This window comes from Mesoplodon mirus, assembly GCF_964341445.2.
Source record: "Mesoplodon mirus genome assembly, chromosome: 9".
In the NCBI taxonomy this organism is placed as follows: domain Eukaryota; kingdom Metazoa; phylum Chordata; class Mammalia; order Artiodactyla; family Ziphiidae; genus Mesoplodon; species Mesoplodon mirus.
The window spans coordinates 34,420,141-34,446,057 of NC_138985.1; the positions used below are offsets into that span (position 1 = coordinate 34,420,141).

The 25,917-nt window shown below is 40.1% G+C and overlaps 1 pseudogene across 1 annotated transcript; it reads left to right on the forward strand.

Annotated features, from left to right (window-relative positions):
- Nucleotides 1-10,937: 10,937 nt before the first annotated feature.
- LOC309810260 (nuclear transcription factor Y subunit alpha-like) lies at nucleotides 10,938-17,564 on the forward strand (annotated as a pseudogene). The gene is made up of 3 exons: nucleotides 10,938-11,047; nucleotides 11,154-11,334; nucleotides 16,625-17,564. The product of its transcript is annotated as a nuclear transcription factor Y subunit alpha-like (transcript).
- Nucleotides 17,565-25,917: the final 8,353 nt, after the last annotated feature.

Sequence of the window (25,917 nt, forward strand, 5' to 3'; positions counted from 1 at the left end):
CTAGTGCAGCGTAAGGGACAAAGTTGTCTTTAAAAGGCACCAGGAAGAGGGTAGAATGTATATACATCATATTAATGTGAGTTTTGTGGCTATAATATAAATATATGAATATATGCATATACATGTGTGTGTATGTCTTACTCATATTGCTTCATCTTACCCCGTCTCAAGACAAATCTACAAAATTTAGTGATAAAGTCATTTATTTATGTTTTAATACTATTTTTTTACTTAGTATAATATACAGAGTGTAAAAGTTAGCATCCCCATCTTAAAAAGAAAAATGACAGCATTACATAAAGTCTTCTACCTACTAAGTATTGCAGTGGATCCCATTTAAAGTTACTGCTCCTGTAATTCTGAATAATGAAACAAGACTGCCATTGTAAACCCTATTTTACAATGCAGGGGATAAATAGGCATTGTCCTTAAGCACTTGCCAATTCATGGATTGTGATATCCACAAGGGTATCCCAATAAGTAGCAAGAGGTTGCTGATACAGGATTGGCTGTAATTAGGGTCCTCTGAGAGTGCCAATTCCCTATGCTAATCACATGCAGCTTAATAGAATCTAGATTGGGGTGGATTTGGCCTGTGCAAGTCTTCACTTCCCTTTTTCTTTCCTAATGATAACATTAATTGTAGCTATTTTAAACATTCACACTGTTAAAGAACGGGGATGTTGTAAATTGCTGATACTTTGACTTCTTGAAAACACATGAAGTGATTTTTAAAAGAGATTTTTTATAATAGTTGCATTAAATTAAAGGGCAATACCAAATTATGCTCTGAGAAACTGATTAAATTTAGGGTATTATTTTTTTTCTCTGAATTATTCATTAACTGACAAAGGTGGACTCATGCTGTTCCCTTGATCTATTATTTGTAGGATTTTTTGCTGTATGGAGAAAATGGGCAGCACCTTATTTGATTAAGTCAGAATTACATAAAGGACCTTTATAAAGGAATAAGTGGAAAATAGGGTCTGTCATGGCAAGGCTATCTTTTCCTTGTGAACATGAAGGAAGATTCCATAAGGTTAAACAAGACTTTAAATATATTTTTGTACTTTAGGCACCTTGAGAAACAGTGAATCTTCCCCCTCATAAAAATAAGCTATTTATTGCACTTTACAATGGTATAAACGTGGATAAGCTTATTGCTGCAATATTATCCATGCATAATTGATGCATATGGTTTTTCACTGCACAGCACAAAATAAACTTACCAATCTTAACTCTGAACACATCCCTCTTAAAGCTCATTTTCTCCAAAACCCCCCGCCAATGCTTCCTCATTACTAAACAACCTTAACATCTTACCCTGCATTGTCTAAGTTTTCTTTCTTGGAGAAAAAAGCAGGAGACCTTGCTGTCTCAAAAGCAAAGAAGTGTAAAACAAAATTGGCTGCATCAAATAAAGTGTGTTTCTTGTGCTCAAGAAATTAAGCTCTTACTTGTTTTTTTTTTGTGTGTGTGTGTGTGTGTGTGTGTGTTTTAAGAAAGTTGAAAAGATCCTCCAAGCAAGATCAGAAGAATCTTAAATATGAAAAGCTGAAAAAGGACCTTCAAGATGGCAGAGGAGTAAGACATGGAGATCACTTTCCTCCCCACAAATACATCAGAAATACATCTACATGTGGAACAACTCTTACAGAACACCTACTGGATGCTGGCAGAAGACCTCAGACTTCCCAAAAGGCAAGAAACTCCCCACGTACTTGGATAGGGCAAAAGAAAAAGGAAAAAAACAGAGACAAAAGAATAGGGATGGGACCTGAACCAGTAGGAGGGAGCTGTGAAGGAGGAAAGGTTTCCACACACTAGGAAGGCCCTTCACTGGCAGAGACGGGGCAGCAGGGGAAGCCTCAGAGCCACAGAGGAGAGTGCAGCAACACGGGTGCAGAGGGGAAAACAGAGAGATTCCCGCACAGAGGATCCGTGCTGACCAGCACTCACTAGACTGAGAGGCTTGTCTGCTCACCCTCCGGGGTGGGTGGGAGCTGAGAGCTGAAGCTGGGACTTTAGAGGTCAGATCTCAGGAAGAGGACTGGGGTTGGCTGCATGAACACAGCCTGAAGGGGACTAGTGGCACAGATAGCCGGGAGGGAGTCCGGGAAAGAGTCTGGACCTGCCTAAGAGGCAAGAGACCATTGTTTCAGGGTGCACGAGAAGAGAGGATTCAGAGCACCACCTAAAAGAGCTCCAGAGATGGGCGTGAGCCGCAGCTCTCAGCATGGGCACCAGAGACGGGCATGGGATGCTAACACTGCTGTTGTCACCACCAGGAAGACTGTGTGCAAGCATAGGTCACTCTCCACATCTCCCATCCCAGGAGCCTGTGCAGTCCACCACTGCCAGGGTCCTGTGATCCAGGGACAACTTCCATGGGAGAACACACGGCGCACCTCAGGCTGTTGCAACAACACGTCTGGCATCTGTCACCACAGGCTTACCCCACATTCTATACCACTCCTTCCCCCAGGCCTGAGTGAGCCAGAGCCCACTATTAGGCCTCTCCTTTAACCCCTTCCTGTCTGGGCAAAGAACAGATGCCAGAGGGCGACCAACATGCAGAATTGGGGCCAAATCCAAAGTTGAACCCCAGGAGCTGTGTGAACAAAGAAGAGAAAGGGAAATTTCTCTGTGCAGGCTCAGGAGAAAGGGATTAAATCCCCACATCAACTTGATGTACCCTGCATCTGTGGAATACCCGAATAGACAATTAATCATACCAAAACTGAGTCAGTGGATTCTGGGAGAAACTGTAAACCTGAGGTTTGCTGTATGCAACTGACTAGCTTCTTATTTTTATGCTTATCTTAGTATAGACTTTAACACTCTTTATAACTGGTGGATTTGTTTATTGGTTTGGTTGCTCTCCTCTTTTTTGATTACTTTTTAATTTGTATTTTAATAATAATTTTTTATTTCAATAACTTCATTTTTTTTCTTTCTTTATTATTTTTGTCCCTTTTCTTCTGAGATGTGTGGCTGACAGGGTCTTGGTGCTCAAGCTGGGTATAAGGCCTGAGCCTCTGAGGTGGGAGAGCTGAGTTCAGGACATTGGACCACCAGAGACTTCCCGGCCTCACATTATATCAATTGGCGTGAGCTCTCTCAGAGATCCCCATCTCAAGGCTAAGAACCAGCTCCACTCAACAACCAGCAAGCTCGACTGCTGGACACCACATGCCAAACAACTAGCAAAACAGAAACACAACCCCAACCATTAGCAGAGAAGCTACCTTAAAAATACTAAGTTCACAGACATGCCAAAACACACTACTAGATGCAGTCCTGCATCTAGAAAGAAAAGATCCAGCCTCGTCCACCGAAACACAGACACCAGTCCGCTCCACCAGGAAGCCTATACAACCCACTGAAACAACATTACCCATTGGGGACAGACACCAAAAACAACAGGAACTATGAACCAGCAGCCTGCAAAAAGGAGACCCCAAACATAGTAAGTTAAGCAAAATGAGAAGAAAGAGAACTATGCAGAAGATAAAGGAGCAAAGTAAAAACCCATCAGACCAAACAAATGAAGAGGAATAGGCAATCTACCTGAAAAAGAATTCAGAGTAATAATAGAAAAGATGATCCAAATTCTTGGAAATAGAATAGAGAAAATACAAGAAACATTTAACAAGGACCTAGAACAACTAAAGAGGAAATAAACAATGATGAACAATACCATAAATGAAATTAAAAATTATCCAGAAGGAATCAATAGCAGAATAACAGAGCCAAAATAAAGAATAAGTGACATGGAAGAAAAAAGAGTGGAAATAACTACTTCAGAGCAGAATAAAGAAAAAAGAATGAAAAGAAATGAGGACAGTCTCAGAGACCTCTGGGAAAATATTAAATGCACCAGCATTCAAATTATTGGGGTCCCAGAAGAAGAAGAGAAAAAGAAAGGGACTGAGAAAATATTTGAAGAGATTATAGTTGAAAACTTCCATAATATGGGAAAGGAAATAGTCAATCAAGTCCAGGAAGTGCAGAGAGTCCCATACAGGAAAAATCCAAGGAGAAACACACCAAGATACATATTAATCAAACTATCAGAAATTAAACACAAAGAAAAAATATTAAAAGCAGCAAGGGAAAAGCAACAAATAATATTCAAGGGAATCCCCATATGGTTAAGAGCTGATCTTTCAGCAGAAACTCTACAAGCCAGACTGGAGTGACAGGACATATTTAAAGTGATGAAAGGGAAAAATCTACAACCAAGGTTACTCTACCCAGCAAGGATCTCATTCAGATTTTATGGAGAAATTAAAACCTTTACAGACAAGAAAAAGCAAAGAGAATTCAGCACCACCTAACCAATTTTACAACAAATTTTAAAGGAACTTCTCTAGGCAGGAAACACAAGAAAAGGAAAAGACCTAAAAAACAAACCTAAAGCAATTAAGAAAATGGTAATAGGAACATACATATCAATAAATTACCTTAAATGAAAATGGATTAAATGCTCCAACCAAAAGACATAGACTGGCTGAATGGATACAAAAAGAAGACCTATATATATGCTGTCTACAAGAGACCCACTTTAGACCTAGAGACTCATACAGACCAAAAGTGAGGGGATGGAAAAAGATATTCCATGCAAATGGATATCAAAATAAGCTGGAGTAGCCATTCTCATATCAGATAAAATAGACTTTAAAATAAAGACTATTACAAGAGACAAAGAAGGACATTACATAATGATCAAGGGATCAATCCAAGAAGAAGGTATAACAACTATAAATATTTATGTACCTAATACAGGATCACCTCAATATGTAAGGCAAATGCTAACAGCCATAAAAGAGAAATTCGACAGTAACACAGTAATTGTAGGGGAGTTTAACACCCCACTTTCACCAACAGACAGAACATCCAAAATGAAAAGAAATAAGGAAACACAAGCTTTAAAGGACACATTAAACAAGATGGATTTAATTTATATTTATAGGACATTCCATCCCAAAACAATAGAATACACTTTCTTCTCAAGTGCTCATGCAACATTCTCCAGGATAGATTATATCTTGGGTAAAAAAATCAAGCCTTGGTAAATTTAAGAATATTTAATTTGTAACAAGTATCTTTTTCGACCACAATGCTCTGAGATTATATATCAATTACAGGAAAAAAAACTGAGATTAGATATCAATTACAGGAATAAAAAACTGTCACAAACACATGGAGGCTAAACAATACATTACTAAATAACCAAGAGATCACTGAATAAATCACAGAGGAAATCAAAAAATACCTGGAAAAATGACAATGAAAACATGACACCCCAAAACCTATGGAATGCAGCAAAAGCACTTCTAAGAGGGAAGTCTATAGCAATACAATCCTAGCTCAAGAAACAAGAAAACTCTCAAGTCAACCACCTAACCTTATACCTAAAGCAATTAGAGAAAGAAGAAGAACAACAACAACAACAAAAAACAAAGTTATCAGAAGAAAAGAAATCATAAAGATCAGATCAGAAATAAATGAAAATGGAAGGAAACAATAGCAAAGATAAATACAACTAAAAGCTGGTTCTTTGAGAAGATAAACAAAATTGATAAACCATTGGTAAAACTCATCAAGAAAGAATGGAGAAGACTCAAATCAACAGAATTAGAAATGAGAAAGGGGAAGTCACAACTGATACTGCAGAAATACAAAGGATCATGAGAGATTACTACAAGCAACTCTATGCCAATAAACTGGACAACCTGGAAGGAAAGCTCAAATGTTTAGAAAAGCACAACCATCTGAGAATGAACCAGGAAGAAATAGAAAATATAAACAAACCAATCACAAGCACTGAAATTGAAATTGTGACTAAAAATCACCCAACAATCAAAAGCCCAGGACCAGATGATTCACAGGCGAATTCTATCAAACATTTAGAGAAGAGATAACATCTATCCTTCTTAAACTCTTGCAAAATATAACAAAGGGAGGAACACTCCCAAATTCATTATACAAGGCCACCAGCACCTTGATACCAAAACCAGACAAAGTTGTTACAAAAAAGGAAAACTACAGGCCAATATCACTGATGAATATAGATGCAAAAATCCTAAACAAAATATTAGCAAAGAGAATCCAGCAGCACATTAAAAGGATCATACCATGATCAAGTGGAGTTTATCCCAGTAATGCAAGGATTCTGCAATATACACAAATCAATCAATGTGATACACCATATTAACAGCTTGAAGGATAAAAAACATATGATAATCTCAATAGATGCAGAAAAACCATTTGACAAAATTCAAAACCCATTTATGATATAAACCTTCCAGAAAGTAGGCATAGAGGGAATTTACCTCAACATAATAAAGGCCATATATGACAAACCTACATCCAACATCATTCTCAATGGTGAAAAACTGACAATATTTCCACTAAGATCAGGAACAAGTTAAGGTTGCCCACTCTCACCACTCTTATTCAACATAGTTTTGGAAGTTTTAGCCACAGCAATCAGAGGAGAAAAAGAAATAAACGGAATCCAAATTGGAAAAGAAGAAGTAAAGCTGTCACTGTTTGCAGATGACATGATACTATAAGTAGATAATCCTAAAGATGCTACGAGAAAACTACTAGAGCTAATTAATGAATTTGGTAATGTAGCAGGATGAAAAATTAATGCACAGAAATCTCTTGCATTTCTATACACTAATGCTGAAAAATTTGAAAGAGAAATTAAGAAAACACTCCCATTTACCATTGCAACTAAAAGAATAAAATACCTAGGAATAAACCTACCTAGGATGACAAAAGACCTGTGTGCAGAAAACTTTAAGACTGTTGAAAGAAATTAAAAATGATACAAACAGATGCAGAGATATACCATGTTCTTGGATTGGAAGAAGCAACATTGTGAAAATGACTATACTACCCAAAACAATCTACAGATTCAATGCAATCCCTATCAAATTACCAATGGCATTTTTCACAGAACTAGAAAAAAAAAATTTCACAATTTGTATGGAAACACAAAAGACCCCGAATAGCCAAAACAATGTTGAGAAAGAAAAATGGAGCTGTAGGAATCAGTCTCCCTGATTCAGACTATACTACAAAGCTACAGTTATCAAGACAGTATGGCACTGGCACAAAAACAGAAATATAGATCAATGGAACAGGATAGAAAGCCCAGAGATAAACCTATGCACATATGGTCACCTTATCTTTCACAAAGGAGGCAAGAATATGCAGTGGACAAAAGACAGCCTCTTCAATAAGTGGTGTTGGGAAAACTGGACAGCAACATGTAAAAGAATGAAATTAGAACACTCCCTAACACCATATACAAAAACAAACTCAAAATCGATTAAAGACCTAAATGTAAGGCCAGACACTATCAGACTCTTAGAGGAAAACATAGGCAGAACACTCTATGACATAAATCACAGCAAGCTCCTTTTTTTCCCATCTTGTAGAGAAATAGAAATAAAAACAAAAATAAACAAATGGGACCTAATGAACTTTAAAAGCTTTTGCACAGCAAAGGAAACCATAAACAGGATGAAAAGATAACCATCAGAATGGGAGAAAATATTTGCAAATGAAGAATCTGACACAGGATTTATCTCCCAAATATACAAGCAGCTCAATATCAAAAAAAAAAAAATCCAAAAACAGACAGAAGACCTACATAGACATTTCTCCAAAGAAGACCTACAGATTGCTAGCAAACACATGCAAGAATGCTCAACATCACTAAATATTAAAGAAATGCAAATCAAAACTACAATGAGGTATCACCTCACACCAGTCAGAATGGCTATCATCAAAAAATTTACAGACAATAAATGCTGGAGAGGGTGTGGAGAAAAGGGAACCCTCTTGCACTGTTGGTGGTAATGTAAATTGATACAGCCACTATGGAGAACAGTATGGGGGTTCCTTAAAAAACTAAAAATAGAATTACCATATGACCCAACAATCCCTCTACTGGGCATATACCCTGAGATAACCATAATTCAGATAGAGTCATGTACCACAAAGTTCATTGCAACACTGTTTACAATAGCCAGGACATGGAAGCAACCTAAGTGTCCATTGACAGATGAATGGATAAAGAAGATGTGACACATATATAAAATGGAATATTACTCAGCCATAAAAAGAAATGAAATTGAGTTATTTGTAGTGAGGTGGATGTACCTAAGGTCTGTCATACAGAGTGAAGTAGTCGGAAAGAGTAAAAGAAATACCATATGCTAACACATATATATAGAATCTAAAAAAAAAAAAAAAATGGTTCTAACGAAACTTGGGGAAGCACAGCAAGAAAGACCCAGAAGTAGAGAATGGATTGAGGACATGGGGAGAAGGAAGGGTAATCTGGGATGAAGTGAGAGAGTGAAATGGACATATATACACTACCAAATGTAAACTAGCTAGTGGGAAGCAGCTACATAGCACAGGAAGATCAGCTTGGTGCTTTGTGACCACCTAGAGAGGTGGGATATGGAGGGCAGGAGGGAGACGCAAGAGCGAGGGGATATGGGGATATATTTATGCATATAGCTCATTCATCTTGTTATACAACAGAAACTAACACAATAGTGTAAAGCAATTATACTCCAATAAAGATGTTGAAAAAAATGTTAAAAAAGCATTTCAACAAATTAAGCTGGGATGATGCTGTACTGCACAATTAAATTACTCCTGTTTCTCCATCTATACTCACCCCAGCTCTCTGTCATTGTCCTAGGGCACAGCAAATAAAACTCACCTGCTCATCGGACCATATTTACTTCCTGTTAACAAAGGTGGGATTCATTAGGCACTTAATTGTATTTCTGAGACTATGGCTGTCTTTATAGGCTGTGATAAAATGTTATGATGCTCTTACAGTGATGAAATCACAGACTTGAGATGCAGAATTCTTCTACTCTTTCTTGTGGTTCTCAGTCGACAAAGATTATTTATTTCCAGGCCAGTAACAGAACAGTAAAGAGGTCAATATTGTGATACATTCTTGAATAACATCTATTTTTACATTCAGTCACTCAGAAAACTACTGTTGACTGGTTTCTTTAATCCAAGCATTGGGCTGGATCTGAATGAGGATGTAACATTATGTCAGGATACACTCAAGGGGAAATAGAACATTGAAAACTGTTATAAAAACTAGAAAGTGACCAGCACTTGGTGTAGGGATTGGGAAACAGATGGCCCCTGTTAAATTGCAATGACAGTGATGGCAGGAAATGCAATGGTCCTAAATATTATTAGTAGTAGTAGTAGTAATAATAGTATTATTAGTAGTATTTTACTAAGATCATACACATTTTAACTGGAGAAGAGTAAAGAAAGACCATTTCAAGCTGTGAATATCAGGAAAGAATTCAGATAAAGGGTCATGTGAACTGAACTTGGAAGATAAGATTTCTATGATAAAGGAAGGGTTGAATAGGGAGTTTTAGCAAAATGGGCAAAAATGTGTAAGTCACTGAGATGAAAAAGTGCGTGTCTCATGGACCCGATGAGTTCCTCAATGTGATGACAGCAATGTCCTTGAAGGCAGAGGCTTGAAGGGGAGAAATGGGAGGGCACTAGAAGCAGGCTGGATGCCCATGAACTCCAGGCTGAGGAGCTTAAATTAGGACCTGGAAGTAAGAGGGAGACATTGAGGACTCTAGTAGCCAGTGTGATGAGCTACCGAGGACCCCCTTCAGCAGGAGACTTGACAAGGAAAGCTGTCAACAGAGATTCTCCAGCCATCAGCCCTTCCAGGGGTTGCCTCAACTGAAGGTGTTACCAAAGCAAACTTGTGTCTGCTTGCCCACGTGCAGTAAAGCCAATCTACTGACACTGGGTTGTGGTGAAGGAAAGTGCTGTGTTTACTGCAGGTGCCAAGCAAGGAGTCCAGGCAGTTAGTGCTGAAAGGACCCGAACTCCCCACTGGGTTTCAGGGAAAGGTTTTTAAAGACAATGTGAGGGAAGGAGTTGCAGTGTGTGTGATCAGCTCCTGGACATTCTTCTTATTGGTTAGTGGTGAGGTAACCAGGAATCAACATCAGCAACCTTCTGGTTCTAACCAGTCTGGGGTCTACGTGCTTTGGGCAGCATGCAGTTAACTTCTCCCAACTTGTGGGGATTTCAGTATTTGCAAAACAACTCAAAGGACATGGCTCAGAATATTATCTATAGCCTTTGAGAAGGAACTAAACTATCATTATTTTGTCTTGCTTGACTATTTTCCTTAGCTTCTGCATTTTCTCACTTCTCTGATTAAGTTTACTCTTTGGAACTCAGAGAATAAGGCCTCAGAGGCTAAAGTTTTTTTACAAAGAAGAGGCAGAAGGAGAACGTGGGTGAAGTGATGTCTGCCCAGGGAAGGCCCCATAGGGTCCTACTTGGTTACACAGGGAGATTCCTTGCCCAGCACTGCTGACTGACCAGGGTGGGGATTAAAAGATCTGGCCACTCAGTGCCCTGGGAGATAACTTTCAAGGGCCATTCTAGACCCAGAGCTCCTAGGGGTTCACCAAGGCTGCATTGGACCTGCTCACATCTCAGCTTCTCCCTGCATTCTCTCCTGCTTCCCCACCTCCACAGGCACAGATCCTAAAGGCCACCCCTAATAAACATCCTGCGCCCTAGACTACACCTCAGAGCTTGCTTCCCAGTGGGCCTGACCTGCTGCAAATGTTTAGAGCTGAGGTGCAACACAATTAGATGTTTTATAAAGAAATATTAAAGTGGCAATGAGGAGTGGGATTATAAGGGTTACAAGCATGAGATTTACCTCTTAAAACTGACAAGAGGTAATGAGATGCCAAATGAGGGTAATGTGCACAAAAGAATCAAACAGGAGGAATATGCCAAAACTGAATCCTCAGAAGGCTCTGTGACTGGTTTGGAGAAAAGAGGGGAGGATCTGGAAGTGTTCAACTTGTGTGCTAGACATGGTGCCATCAGGAGAAAATGAGAAACAGAGGAAAGGACAGAGCAGGGATGTGAGGGCACCACAGCAGTCATGGCGATCTAGCAATGCTGGAGGCACATCCACAAGCAGGTGTCTGTTAGTCGGTGGAAAAAGGAGGCTAAAATGAGAAGGAAAATAAGGCAGAGACAAAAAATAAGAGTGTCATTCTCAAAAATGATAATATTTGATTTTTCAGAAAAGGGAGCAACACATGTGAGAGAAGACCAGCTCTTTGGGGATTTTTGCATTTACGAAGCAAGAGGAGGAAGAGGGGCAGGAAAAGAAAAGGACTGGGAGAGCCAGTGTCCCAGAATCCAGGGGGGCAAGTGAGATCCACGGTATCTAACGAGGAGGCTGCAGGCAGATGCATCAACCAGGTGCATGACAGGCAGGACCAGATTGGTGCCTGGAGAGGACGGTAACTGCAGAAAATGTGCAGGGACTTGGGAAGGGGTCAGGATAATGGGGGCAAGAGCTGCTGCTGACAGTGAAGAATAAAGGTGCTTGGCAGTCAGACTTGTAGAAGGTTTGAGGGAAGATTCTCTTATAGAAGGAGGAGGAGAAATAAATTCTTCAAACCTCCATTGCACAGCAAAGCAGTAAGACAAAGAACAAGCACTTCTCCTTTTCAGAGCCACACCCCACACACACACACAAGTTAAAGGGGAGATCTGCTGGGGTGGGAGCCAAGGTAGGGTGCAGATGCCAGGGCCCGGGGTGCCCTGGTAGGTGGAGGCCATGCTGGTCCAGGGGAAGGAGAGCCATTCAGGGACAGAATTTGGGGTTTGTCAAAGGAGAGATTTGGAGCAACCACTGAGGATAGAGTAATTGGCAAGGAGAGGGAGAGAATTCAGGGAGATGTTGCAGTGGCTGTGACTTCCCTTGTAGAGACGGAATTCATAGAGAGATGTGAATAAAGTTTATAATCCCTTTAAAATTCAGTCTGTCTGATGTGACTAAGCCAAGATTGGTGCACTGGGGGACCCGGCATTTGCACTGACAGCTCAATGTCTGCTTTATTCTTAGGCAGAGGTGACAAGCCCTATGCAGGGAGAAGAGACTCATGTCCAGGAGGATGTGAATGGGAAGAGACAAACACAAGTTGAGGACTGACCTTCCATACAGAGAGAGAGAAAGGGATTTGGTGTGTACAGGGGTGGGCAAAAGAAGCTCTGTGTTTTTCTCTTTCTTTTTATGGCTGAGTAATAACCCATTGTATATATGTGTCACATCTTCTTTATCCATTCATCTGTCGATGGACACTTAGCTTGCTTCCATGTCCTGGCTATTGTAGATAGAATTGCAATGATGGGAATAAAGACACAGACCTACTAGAGAATGGACTTGAGGACACGTGGAGGGGGAAGTGTAAGCTGGGAAAAAGTGAGAGAGTGGCATGGATATATATACACTATCAAATGTAAAATCGATGGCTAGTGGGAAGCAGCCACATAGCACAGGGCGATCAGCTCTGTGCTTTTTGACCACCTAGATGGGTGGGATAGGGAGGGAGACGCAAGAGGGAGGAGATATGGGGATATATGTATATGTATAGCTCATTCACCTTGTTATAAAGCAGAAACTAACACTCCGTTGTAAAGCAATTATACTCCAATAAAGATGTTAAAAAAAACAAAAAGAGGTCCTGTGTTTTTCTGCACATATGACATAAATGGATGATGGTCCACAGCCACACTTCACAGTGATGTAGAGACACGAAGACACAAGTTGTGTAATGATTGGAGGGGGTAACTAATCCTAACCCTAACCCTAACCCTAAGGGGAAGTACAAATGATGGAGATTTTTGTATAGTGAAAAAAAGTGTGTGGGACCTGAGGACAAAATACCCACCTCAGGGATTCTCTAGAGAGTAAATCTAATGAAGTGTTTGTATATCAGCTGAAAACAGGGAGATGCTTAGAATCCTCCCTTTTAGCGTATAAACTAGTGGTCCTCAGACATGGCTGTCTGATCCCTTCCCTGAAATTACATCAGAAATATCTAATGCTGGGTCTAAGAAACAGTATTTTTTAAAGTCCTCAGGTTATTTGACTATGCAGCTGAATTCGAGAACTACTGACATAAAATAGAAAGAATGGTAAGGTTTGGCAGTTAAGGTACTTTATATTAGGGTAGATATTATAATTTAGATGGAATATAATCATATGAAAAGAGAATATTCCATCCAGGTAATTCCATTAAGAAACTCTATTTTCTGTATGAAAATATGTGAACAATAAGTATATGCAACGTACCCTCTGAATTCTTAGAATATTACAGATCTCAAATTCATTAAAAATTAAAAGGAATGGCTATAAAATGCCCTATCTTTAAGAATGTAAGTTTACTTCAATATTCCACACCTTAAATGTCATCATAGAGATACATACCCATTTAGTTTTTATTCCTAAGTGTTAAAAAAAAAAGAAAACAAAACAAAATAACGAAGAAATATATTTCAACTTGGGAAGATGAATCAAGAATAGGATTTGACGTCACAGCCAAGATTACATGCTGGTCTCACCACTCATCAGCCTCCAGGATGCTTACCAAAATGCTTCATCTCTTTAAGCCCCATTTCCTCATCTACATAATGGACAGGGTGACACCACCTTGTGAGGAGTAAACCGGGCAGCAAAGGCAGAGCAACTAGTACAGCAAAAAGTCTACTTCCTCCTGCTCTTCCTCAAGGATTTACTTGCTGTGAGTCTCCCCCAGGTTTGTAGGGAAATTATTTCTAGAATTGATCATAGGTTTATACAACTTAAATGTCTTTATCATTGATCATGTAGATCAACAACATAATTATATGCAAAGATTCATGGTTAACACATACATCCATTTGGCCACCTGTCCACAATAAATGGTTCCTGTCAGCTCCCTGGCTACTCAGCTCTCAGTCTGTACTTCTTCACTTTCTCTTTCTCAAATAATTTGAAATCTAACATGTACACAAGCAGAGTGTTCATTCCATTTGTGTGGAGCCAGATGATATCCAGAAACGGAACATACCTGTGTAGCCAGCACTCAATGGCAAAACAGAGCAGGGCCAGCACCTCAGAAGTCCCCTCATGTCTCGCTCAGCCAGTGACCACCATCTCCCATAAGGGTTCTAACGCATATGACCTTTGTCCGACTTTATACTTCATATAATTGGAACCACACAGTATGTCACTTTTTCTCTCAGGCTCCCTTTGCTCAACAGTTTGTTTGCAAGAATCATACTTTGCAATAAATCATACTTTGGTCAGAATAGGCCTGTTTTAGTGGTGAACCTTCAGTATTCACTAAGCTCTTCTAATTTTTTAGAACCCAAACTCCAAACTCTGTCTCCCTCATGATGGGAAGCAGCTACCATATTTGCTTCAATATTTCAACCCTTCAACTCTAGCTATGTCCTTGGAGATCCCCTCCAAGGTTGGTGGTTAGCCGATGCTTTGAGAGTTTATAAGTAGATTTGTGGACACTCCTTCTTTCGTTATCTCCTTTCTGGGATGCCAACCTTCCATTTTCAGCTCTTCTGATAGTCCTAATCTCCTTCCTTTTGCATTGCACGCCATAATGACCATCACTTTCTGCTTGACCTCTAGTTTCTCAACTCTGTCCTCACTGAAAAGTCTCTTCAGGGGAACACGCCATTTCCTTCTTTCAATGGTCAAATGATCTCAGTATTCTTCTTCGTTCATTTTCAAGTATTTACAAATAGTTGGGTTTTTAAAATGTTTGTTCAGACTTTATTGTTTTTATCTGCTGAGGGTGTGTCTAATGCAAATCACTGCACTGTGAAATTGGAATCTTCCGGGTCTTTATTTCTAACCTGCCTCTTGAACAGTTTCTTTGGGATGACTCATACTCTTCACCTCACAAGTCCACGTGGCATCTTTTCTCCCCCATATGCCTTCAGCAAATATAAAAATTACACAAATCGTTTATCTACTTATTCCTTAAATTAATTAACACATACTCAGTGCCTAAATGAGTCAAAAACTGTCTGAAATTATGAAGCTGTAAAAGTGAGCGAGTCAGACACATTGTTGGCACATGGGGCTTACTTTTCTTTGACCTCATCCCTTACTTGATCTAATCATTAAGTTTTTTGATTCAAGTTGAAAGAACTCTGAAGTTGGTCTATATTTTGATAGTCTCATACCTGCTTAATTCTGAGCATTGTTGTATCTTGTGTAGACACTGAAAATGTTTTCTCTAAACCTCTAATCCCCTCTCCTCTTTCCCAAAGTGATCTTTCTAGAGATAACTAACACCATACTACTTCCATTTTCTAAATCATTCAATTACTCTCCATTATTGACTTAAGGATAAAATTAAATAATTAGTTGATCTATAAGAGTCTATGTGATTTATCCCTTTCCTGCTTATCTTTCTGCCTCCATTTTCATTGTTTTTTTTTTCTTCTACAAATTTATTTGTTTTATTTATTTTATTTTTGGCTGCGTTGGTTCTTTGTTGCTGTGCGTGGGCTTTTCTCTACTTGCGGCAACTGGGGGCTACTCCTGTTTGCTGTGCACGGGCTTCTCATTGTGGTGGCTCCTCTTATTGCAGAACCCGGGCTCTAGAATGCAGACTCCATAGTTGTGGTGCATGGGCTTAGTTGCTCCACGACGTGTGGGATCTTCCCTGACCAGGGCTGGAACCTGTTTCCCCTGCACAGGAGGATTCTTAACAATTTCACCACCAGGGAAGCCCCTTCATTGTTTTTCTTACAAGCACTTTATACCAATCATATTCAGTTAGACTTTACCAAGAACAACACACGTTCTATTATTTTTGAAAAAAACATTTCTTATATTTGCACATTCTTTTCCCTGTTATTGGAAAGCTTTTATCCATAACAATAGTTCACTATGTGTTTACCTTCTAAAATTGTTTTTTTAAATTTCAACTCATAGTCTTTCTTTTTTGAAGAACCAACCCCTCCCCTAAGTGAAATAATCTAGACTAAATGAGGGCTTCTGTCACATGTTATACATTCTCCACCATAGCCTGACCCTCTTACCTAGCATCTACTGGTTTATTTTCCAAAACAGAAAAATATCCAAGGACTGCATCACTTTCATTTCTCTTTCTTTTGCAGATAGCACAGAGCCTGGTCCATTCCCTAATTCATTGTTAAGGAAATATAAAATTGGTATAAAACACAGAAAGTCCCTTGCCAAATGTATCACTCTCATCCAATTACTAGTTTTGATTTATTCATAAATAAGACACATAATTAATTTCAAAATATTTACCTGCTATGTCATTTTTATTTCTCTTTATGTTGGAATTTGCTGTAAGGTGATTTTTACATTTCTTCCAAGATTATCTATCTTGGAGTCCAGCTGAGCCTAGCCGAGCCGTGTGGCTGACAGCCCCAGATGGAGCCTGTGAGCGCCCCGGGGCACTCCTGGCCAAGGCCTGCAGGGGGCCACCCCATGCGGGGAAGACACCTTGGGGAGCAGACATCTTGGAGTCCAGACCCTCGAAGGGTGCCAGAGCCAGTTGGGGATGTGATGCGTCCCCATTCCCCCGACTCTTAGGCACAGCTTCTCAGGCCCCAGGCAGGGGGATGTTGGGTTTGCCTGACATGAAGTCCCCTGCGTTCAGAATTCATGAAGCCCTGGAGAGAAGTCTGGGGAAAAATTTATCTACATTTTGCTTATATACAGCTGTACCTCCCCCATGTTTCCAAGGAGTGCATCTTGAAGTCTTCTAGGATCTCCAGAGTGGAACTCACTGTGGTCAAGACTCTAGTTTGGAGGGACCAGTATACAGCAAACAGCAACAGTTCAACAGAGCAGATTGTTGTCCAGGCTGGACAGATTCAGCAGCAGGTCCAGGGACAGCCATTAATGGTACAGGTCAGTGGAGGCCAGTTAATCACATCAACTGGCCAACCCATCATGGTCCAGGCTGCTCCTGGTGGATAGTGTCAAACCATCATGCAAGTACCTGTATCTGGGACACAGGCTTTGCAGCAGATACAGTTGGTCCCACCCAGACGGATCCAGATCCAGGGTGAGCAGTCTATGCAGGTGCAGGGCCAGCAGGGCCAGACCCAGCAGATCATCATCCAGCAGCCCCAGACAGCCATCACCACTGGCCAGATGCAGACGCAACAGCAGATTGCTGTCCAGGGGCAGAAAATGGCACATACTGCCAAAGGGCAGACCATCATCTATCAGCCAGTTAATGCACATGGCAACATTCTCCAGCAAGGCATGATCACCATCCCTGCACCCAGTTTGGCAGGAGCACAAATTGTTCAGACTGGAGCCAATACCAACACAACCAGCAGTGGGCAAGGGACTGTCACTGTGATACTACCAGTGGCAGACAATGTGGTCAATTCAGGAGTGATGGTCATGATGGTACCTGGTGCTGGCTCTGTGACTGCTATCAAGAGCATCCTTCTTCCTGGGGCAGAGATGCTTGAAGAAGAGCCTCTCTATGTGAATGCCAAACAGTACCACCATATACTTAAGAGGGGGCAAGCCTGGGCTAAATTAGAGGCAGAAGGGAAAGTTCCAAGGGAAAGAAGGAAATACCTGCATGAGTCTCGGCACCATCATGCCATGGCATGGAAGCGTGGTGAAGGTGGATGATTTTTCTCTCTAAAGGAAAAAAGATAGTCCCCATATTCAGGATCCAAATCAAGCAGATGAAGAGGCTATGACACAGATAATCTGAGTGTCCTAACCCCAGGCCATGTGATGGAGCTGATCAAGGTCATGTTCCTCACACTACTTCCCACTGTTCCAAGGAAACTGATCAACTCTTCCAATAGGACACTGATGATTACATTCTGCCCTTTTCTACAGGACAGAAACCACTTAGCTTTTAATAAGTAGCTCAATATTATAATTGCAAGGATGTCTGGCAAATTGAAGTTGCAAGCCTTTGTCTCACCCTTTCAGTCAGGACTTATTTCAGACTGTTGGTGACATTAACATTTCATGGATTGGGATGATGCAGGGGACCCATGCCAGCCCAGCAGTACCACACCTAACACTTAATGATGACTGGTGATGCCAGCCAGCCATCTCAGCAGAGGAGAATGACTTTCTCAACCTAAACTGTAATCAGGGAAGCTGCAGTCCACTCCTTCACATGGATTCCAAACTGCACCCATCCCTCTGATGGGGGATCTCAGGCTGACTAATGGACACTTTGTATTCAGAGATGGTTTCTAGGCAAGGAAGCTCCATCTCATGATATGGAAACAATAAATTCTCTGAGAGACATTCATCTAATCTGTGGTAATAATAAGAATCTCTTCTACCCAGATGATAGGTTGGTATTTTTGGACTCCAGCCAAGAAAAAGCTAACTCTGGGGATAGACTGATAAAGGACTTAAGCACTAAAAATATAAATTGCTGAATCTCTTAGTTTTGACAAATTGTGGTCTGCTTGTCTGTTGACAGGTCATATGGACTGTAGTTCTTGCTGTGGTTACTTTTAAGACAATTTAGAGTGTACTGGACCTTGACACTGCCTTTCCTAAGTAGAGAACAAAATTATAGAACTTCTGTGCTGAAGTGCTGAGGACGTTTGTAGTTGAGATTTGGTCCTTGACAATTTCTGGAAAGCACTGTTCAATCAAGCTATCTTGGACATATCCCATGTTGCTTGCTAGAGCTTGAGGTGAATGTTGGCTTCACTCCTGTGCTTTGTGCTGACCCTGGAGAGTGAACATTCTCATTCTTCCCAAGGCAGCTGATACTTTGGTGCTAGTTTCCGTTTGTTTCCCCTTTTCTCCATAGACCTTGTGCGGAAAGGTTTTCACATTGCATCCATGTTCTGGGGATAAACTGCAGACTGGAAATAGAGATTCCTGCAGGGTCAGGAACAGGGCCACAACTCCCAGAGTGGGTTGTGCCTCAGTCATTTGTTTCTTTTCTAGATGTGGAACCCTGGGAGAACTAAGATGATATTTCAGAAGAGTCGCTGTTGGAAACAAAGAAGGAAAATATAATTCTTTTGAAGAACATTTGGGTTTGATTTAAATACCAAGAGTAGAGATTAGCTCTTTCTTTGATTTCACTCAAACCCTCTAAAGAAAACATCACAAAGGGAAATCATTGTAATGGTACAAAATAGAGGTACAGAGCTATGCAAAGAAAGCAGGAAGTGAAGTATCTCCCTAGTACTTTGAATCTAGTCATCTGTCCTGGCTTACAGATGTTAGGAGGGGTTGACCTGTAGACTCACTAGAAACTTCTGGTTCTTTATGTGAGTTTCAGGTGTTAACTTTATTCAGTAAGCCCCAAGTTCTTCAGATGATGGATTACTAAAAGCAATGAAGAGTTTATATCTTTTGGTTTGTTTAGGAATCTTCAAGATGCAGAGTTCAGAAAGTGTCAGAGCCCAGCTCCAGCGAGTCCAAGGATACCCAAGGGATGGATAGTGTTGGCGAAGGAAATAAATCTATTACACTTCTTAAAGTATCAGCATTGCATGTTTCTCTCTGTCATGTCTCTCTTTATTGTTTACAAACACAGGTTTATATATTATAGTTGATTACATTACCAGGTACGTGACCAAACAACCTTAGCACAATCAAACCTCAAAATATTCTCTAAAGATTTTTTTTAAATATCCCCTAGTTTCTAGATGTCCTATTAAAATATTTCCCCAAGTTCCCATTAATCACAGGTTATTTCTTAGTAATCAAGCCAAGCAGTTATAGAATTATTTTAATTGTAGAAGTTGGAGCTACTTGTTCTTATTTCTCTTCTTGCATGGGCAACCTTTTACAATGGTTCCACAAAAATATTTACAATATACCCTGCATGCCCTTTCTTGTTGTTTCCTCCAACTGAGACAGTGTTTTATCCCTATCCTAGCAACCAATTCTGCTCTAGGCATTTGCTTTTCTATAATTAATCTTCCTTTATAATAGAACCATAAATTTCCTATGTCATCAGAAACTCCGGTCTATGACCATAACTTCATACTAGAGGGTGTTTTTCATAAAAATATCCCCTTAGTTCCAGGCTCTTAATTCTTTACCCATTTCCCTGGAGCTTTAGTGGATACTTCCCATTCTGTGGTAGTTTCAGGAGGGGGTGTCCTAGAGGAATTTTTCTTTCACGTGGAGCAACATCCCCCCAAAATTGCCCCTATATGTAAATTTATTATCATAAAACATAACAACAGAGCTGTAGTCCACCTTCCTGGCATGGTGCTGCCTTGCAGTTTTGCCTTCCGTTGCTTCATGACTTTGTCATGGTGCAATGGCTACAGGATGGCTTCCGACAAGAAAGAAATTCCTCAGACCTAATTTCTAGTACTTAAGTCAACAACCGTTCTAAAATGCTATTTGTTTGTGTCTGTAAGTTTGTACATAGTAATACCAACCTCATATTGTTGCAGATTTTTTTTTCACGAGTTTGAGTTTGGTTTTATTTGAAATGAAATGCTTCAGTTGTCATTTTGTCATTTCCATTTCAGGTAGCTCATGATCCTTTTATTGTGGTCATTTTAACACATAATAACCCACAAAGTGGGGTTGAGGTTTGGATTTTTTTGTTACTAGAAGTTCTTTTATTCATTTGTCCTTGTGACTGTAGTGATGGCTTCATAGATGCAAAAAGGGTGAATGGATGAGTGAATAACTCTTTTAATGCATAGTTATTTCATTTCTTGAGTGTTTTTTTTTTTGCAGGATAATTGTAAATGTATATACTTTAATTGCACTGGTACATTGAACATGTCAGTGTCCATACCACTGGACCAAAAGCACTATTCTGAGTAATTGGTGCCTGATAATAATGTCTTGATTTTCCTTTGGGACTCAACTGTACATCAGATTTTTTTCCCCTCAGCTGTAGGGGGAGCACAGGTGATTGATCATTGATGTCATTTCAATTGTTATTTTTTTAAATAAATTTATAAAATGCTTAAAAAAAGATTATCTATCTTGCTGGGGTTTATTGGAAACAAAACAAAACAAAACAAAAATGCAGTCCTGTGTTACTTCATCAGGACATATTAATTGTAATCAGACTTGCAGGAATATTCTTCAGAGGGACCATAGGAAGGATGTAATCTATTGATGTTAATTATTCCCTATCCACCTTTATTTCCTTCTTAAGTGATCCTTTCAATTACACCTTTCCACAAATGCATTAATCTTCCAGTAGGTTTCATTTTAATGTTTTCTCCATTCATGATGTGAGCAGAATTTAGAGCTGAGAAGGAACTTAGAAATCATCTCAAATAGTGTTTCTTAAACTTAAAAATATAAACCCCGTGGACACATGGTTGTGTGCCGGTGGGGCAGGAGGGCGGGGGCATCTGAAAAGTGATAAGAAAAATCTCTGTGAAATATCAAATTTCCCCAAAGTTTGCAGGGCAGGAAGTCAAGTGATTTTGTTTGCAACTAACTTAAAAATCATTTTATATTTTAAATAGTGTATATACTATGAATTAGAATGCCAAATTGACAATAGTTAATCAGAACATTTCAAAGAAGTCTGAATTTGCATTGGTTAATTTAGTAGGACGTCTTCTGTCATCCATTCATTCTTCTATGGCCTCAGGTATTTGAATGAAAGGGTTTGAGAAACAGTAATCTACCCGCTTTTGCAGAGATTAAAACATGCTCAAGGCAGTGTAAATTAGTGGGTGTCCTTCAGTGTTTTCACGACCTTGTCTAACCCTCTCTCCACTTTGCTCTGCTCATTCTTGATGAGGCAGGCGTTCTCTAACTACTGTGGTACAGGGCAAGCTGTTCTTTCCTCTCAGGCTCTATTCCTGCACCTCATACGGCGCCAGGGACCCACTCATGGTGCTACATCCTTATTTCATACTAGAGAAAATTCTGGCTCAGAGAAATTTAAAATTGGGGAAAAGATTAAAATGTTAACGTGGAGCTAAGATCCAAACAACTCATCTAATTCCAAATCCCACACCTTTTCCAGACTGCTTCCTCATCACAACTAAAATCCTTCTACAGAAACAGTAACCAGCAAGCTCTCGGTTTACACCACAACACTCGAGTGTTCATTGCAAGAGGGACTACCACGTGTTACTGATTGAGCGAAGTGTCTACATCACCCTCCGCCCCGGCCACAACAGCTCTACTCACAGGTGACAGGTGACACCTGGATTTGTATACTCTATACCCACAAATGCCAGATGAATATTTCCTGTTGAAATGAAGGACATCTGGCATTCTTTTACTTTCTTTTTTGGACCTTGGAATACTGTTCCCTGATTTTGCCTTAAAGGCTTTCTCTCTAATCCATGGGAATAGGATAAACATGAAATCTTTGGAGAATTCTGAGATGGAATATGTTTAAAATAATTGATTAAGGACTTCCCTGGTGGTCCAGCAGTTAAGACTCCACGCTTCCACTGCAGGGGGTGTGGGTTCGATCCCTGGTTGGGGAACTAAGATCCCCCATGCCACGCAGTGTAGCCAAAAATCAATAAATAAAGAAAAATAATAATGGATTAAGCTAGCAATTAAAAATCTGTAAAATATTCTTTGTTTTACTTACTTTCCCCAAAATTTCTCATACTTATGTAGCAATAGAGCTTTATTAAAAGAGCAAGTTCCTTAAAGATAGTTTAATTTGCAATTATGAATTCATTTCTCTTGCTTAATATTGTAAAACATAACAATCTCTCCTGAACACATGCTAATAGTTAGCTTTAAAATTGCAAAATGATAATCTGCTTAATAAGCCCAAATGCTGGGTGAACTGACAGTTATATTCCTGAAGAGGATTAGTACAATCAGCTCTGCACAGGCAGTCACATAACTTTTAGAAGTTGTGAAAATGCTCTGAATGCAAAGAACATTTCATTTAATTTGCATGATCTAGTAAGTCCAGTCATTTGTCTGAAGTAGATTTTTTTTAGGCTGTGCCAAGTGTGGAGCTTCAGGGAGTTGGGCTGCTGTCAGGAGGAACTCACAGACTATTCTGTGGACAAGGGTCCCTGGGGAAACCCAGGAGGACAAATATGTCATGCTCCGTTGGTATAGCTAACAGAGACAAACATCACATTCCATTTATTTCTCCAGTTAGATCTATCTAGGTCTCCCATCAAACAGGAACTTTAGCTCCTGGATTATAGAGAGCCTGGCTTTCTGAATCATTCAGGTTACACTCTCAGGAGGAAGCAGAAAACGTGGCTCAAGTCTTAGAAAAGTTTCCTAGGTTTTACTGATGGAATGTGGTCTTGTGTGTTTAGAATAATATAGTTCTCATCTTCGTTGCTTAGTGTCTCTGGATTGGATGAAATTAACTTAGAAAGGAGTGTGGATATAGCAGAGAATATGATTTTGAACTGATCCCTGGGACTCCAGGAGAAGCAACAAGCAAAGGACACCAAAAAAAGGAACATCTAATTTGGCAGGAAGAAAGCCCAAAGAGAACATGGCATTACCCAAGCTGAAAGCAGACTGCACTTCAGGATAGAAAGTGTAGGCAGTTGTTTCAAATGCTGGTAACAAGTTGAATACAATTTGCAAAGAGAAGTGGTCTTTGGCTTAAAAATGTAAAAGCCACTGTGTTTTGGACAAAAATATTTTGGGATAAATGGAAGAAATTTTAATAGATATAAGAAGCAATATGAATTTAGGAAGTATAGACACTCAAGTGGGAAGCTTTCCTGTGAACAGAGAGCAAAGCAATAGCAGGACCTGAAGGGACCCAGGGAGGGTCCAAACCCCTTTAATTTGATGTGCCTTCTGTCCTGCAGGTTGGAGTTCTTAGGGTCTCTGTCTATATCGTCCTTGACTTCACATAACTTTCATCCTAATATGAAATATTTATGATGCATTTGAATAAATAAAACAGGGAATGTGAAAAAAGTTAACTAAATGGATAACATTGCACAGACTACTTCTAAGGGGAGGTGGGGAAGGGAGTGCTGAGGAAGTTTTCTAGGGGATATAGCACTGAAGGTGGGCCCTGGGGTGCTGGTTAAGTTGTACCACGTGGAGGATGTGATAGAGAAGGGAGAGGTCTGGAGCAGCTACAGCACATTCTCTTGGTTTGCCTTAAGCAGGAGAGCATTTGAGGGGAAACAGAGGAAGTGGAGATGGGCAAGCACAAAAGCAGCCAGATCATGGGCAGCTTTGAATGCTCACATGGAGATTCATACTCAGGAGTACCAACAATGAAGAGTATCTCCAGCAATAAAGTGATGATGATCAAAGTCCGTATTTTAGTGGCTTGAATAAGCATTAAGAACATATAAGTTTGGTGACCAGGCTGCGAATTTTGAGCTTTATGAAAATTGTCAAGAACAAGACCTTTTGATGTAGTATCTTAGGCTGGGGACTGGAATCACACTGCTTGGGTTTATATTCTGTTTCCTCCTATTACTACCTATGTTGACTTACTGGGCAAATTTCCCATATCCTCAACACCTTATGCAGTAAATTATAAATTCCCAAAGAGGTGTTAACTACTGTAATTACAACATCCCTCCCAAATCTTTAAAGATATCCATCCATTACCTCCAAGATGGGTCAGTGAGGGATGAGGTTCACAGAGCCTTGTTGCAGGACAATTGGGCAAAATAATAGAGGTCAGAGTGAGGATAGTATTGCAGGTCCTAATAAGTCATTAGGGCTAAATTCTATGGGTAATGAGGAACCATTTTGATTATTTTCAGAGAGGAAGTGACACTATCAGAAGTGGTTTTTATGCAATAAACCTGTAAGTAGAGTGTAATATAGAAAGAATCTATTCATCAGGGATTCTTCCAGCAAACATACATTGTGCACTTGCTGTGGTAAGGGCTGGATTTACAGAAATAAATAAAACAGACATGATTTCTGCCTCATGGAACCCTCACAGTTTATCAAGATTGAAGTAATAGAGACTGGGGTTAGGGACACTATTGCATGGACTTTTGAAATAGTGAAGTTGAGAGGGGCAGTGGGTCTGAGCCAGACAGTGACTTATAATGCAAAGAAGGGTTGGAATGTATCAAATAGTAAACAACTCCTGCCATAAAACAATTATAACAAATGCATATACAATAGAAAGATAGATAGATAGTGCATTTGTGTGTGTGTGTGTGTGTGCATATATGTGTATACAGTAGTGGCCTAACAAGGCAAAAGTGTCCAGGATTCATTGAGTTCATAATGTGGCCTCCATCCTCTGTGTCATTTGTTTTGTGACTTAAACAAACAAATTCATTTAAACAAGAAACTGTCTGGGGCAAAACCAGAATATTGGACTTTGTACTAGAGTGTACACAATTAGACACATTAAAACAGGGAAGTGAGCTAATGAACCTTGACTCTCAAAGTAATTGAGTCTCTTCTCACTGCTGACTTGTTAGAACCATGGATGCTTGAAGACTCTCATGTTCAGGATGGGATGAAAGAATCACATCTTTCTGCTGTCTCTAATCCTCACCTCCCAGTATTCTCATTCCTGTGATAACCTGTCCTTGGGTGTGGGCTGGAACCCGTGTCTAGCTTCCAAGGAAGATAATATGGCAAAAGTAATGGCTGTTCCTTGTGAGGTTGTGTCATCTTGGACTGGCCTCTCTCACTCTGAGGAAGGGATGCTGCCATGTCATGGGGTGCCCCACGGAGGGGAGCACAAGGCAAGTACCTGAGAGAGGCCACCAGCAAACATCCATCAGGGAAATAAGACACTCTGGCCAACAACAGGGGTGAACTGAATTCTGCTGACAAGCACACAAGTGAGCTTGAAATAGGATCCTCCCCACACAAGCCCTCACAAGAGACCACAGCCCTAGCACCTAAATCACATCTTTTGAGAAACTCTGAATCAGAGTCACTCACTAAGCATGACTTGATTCCTGATTCACAAAAACATTCAATAAAATAATAGGCAGGTATTGCTTTAAGCCACTAAGTTTGGGAGGTCATTTTTTATGCAATGATAGATAATTAATACATCACCCCATGTCACCCTAGGATGAAAACCAGAGTCAAGTCTCAGCATAACCCACTGCTGG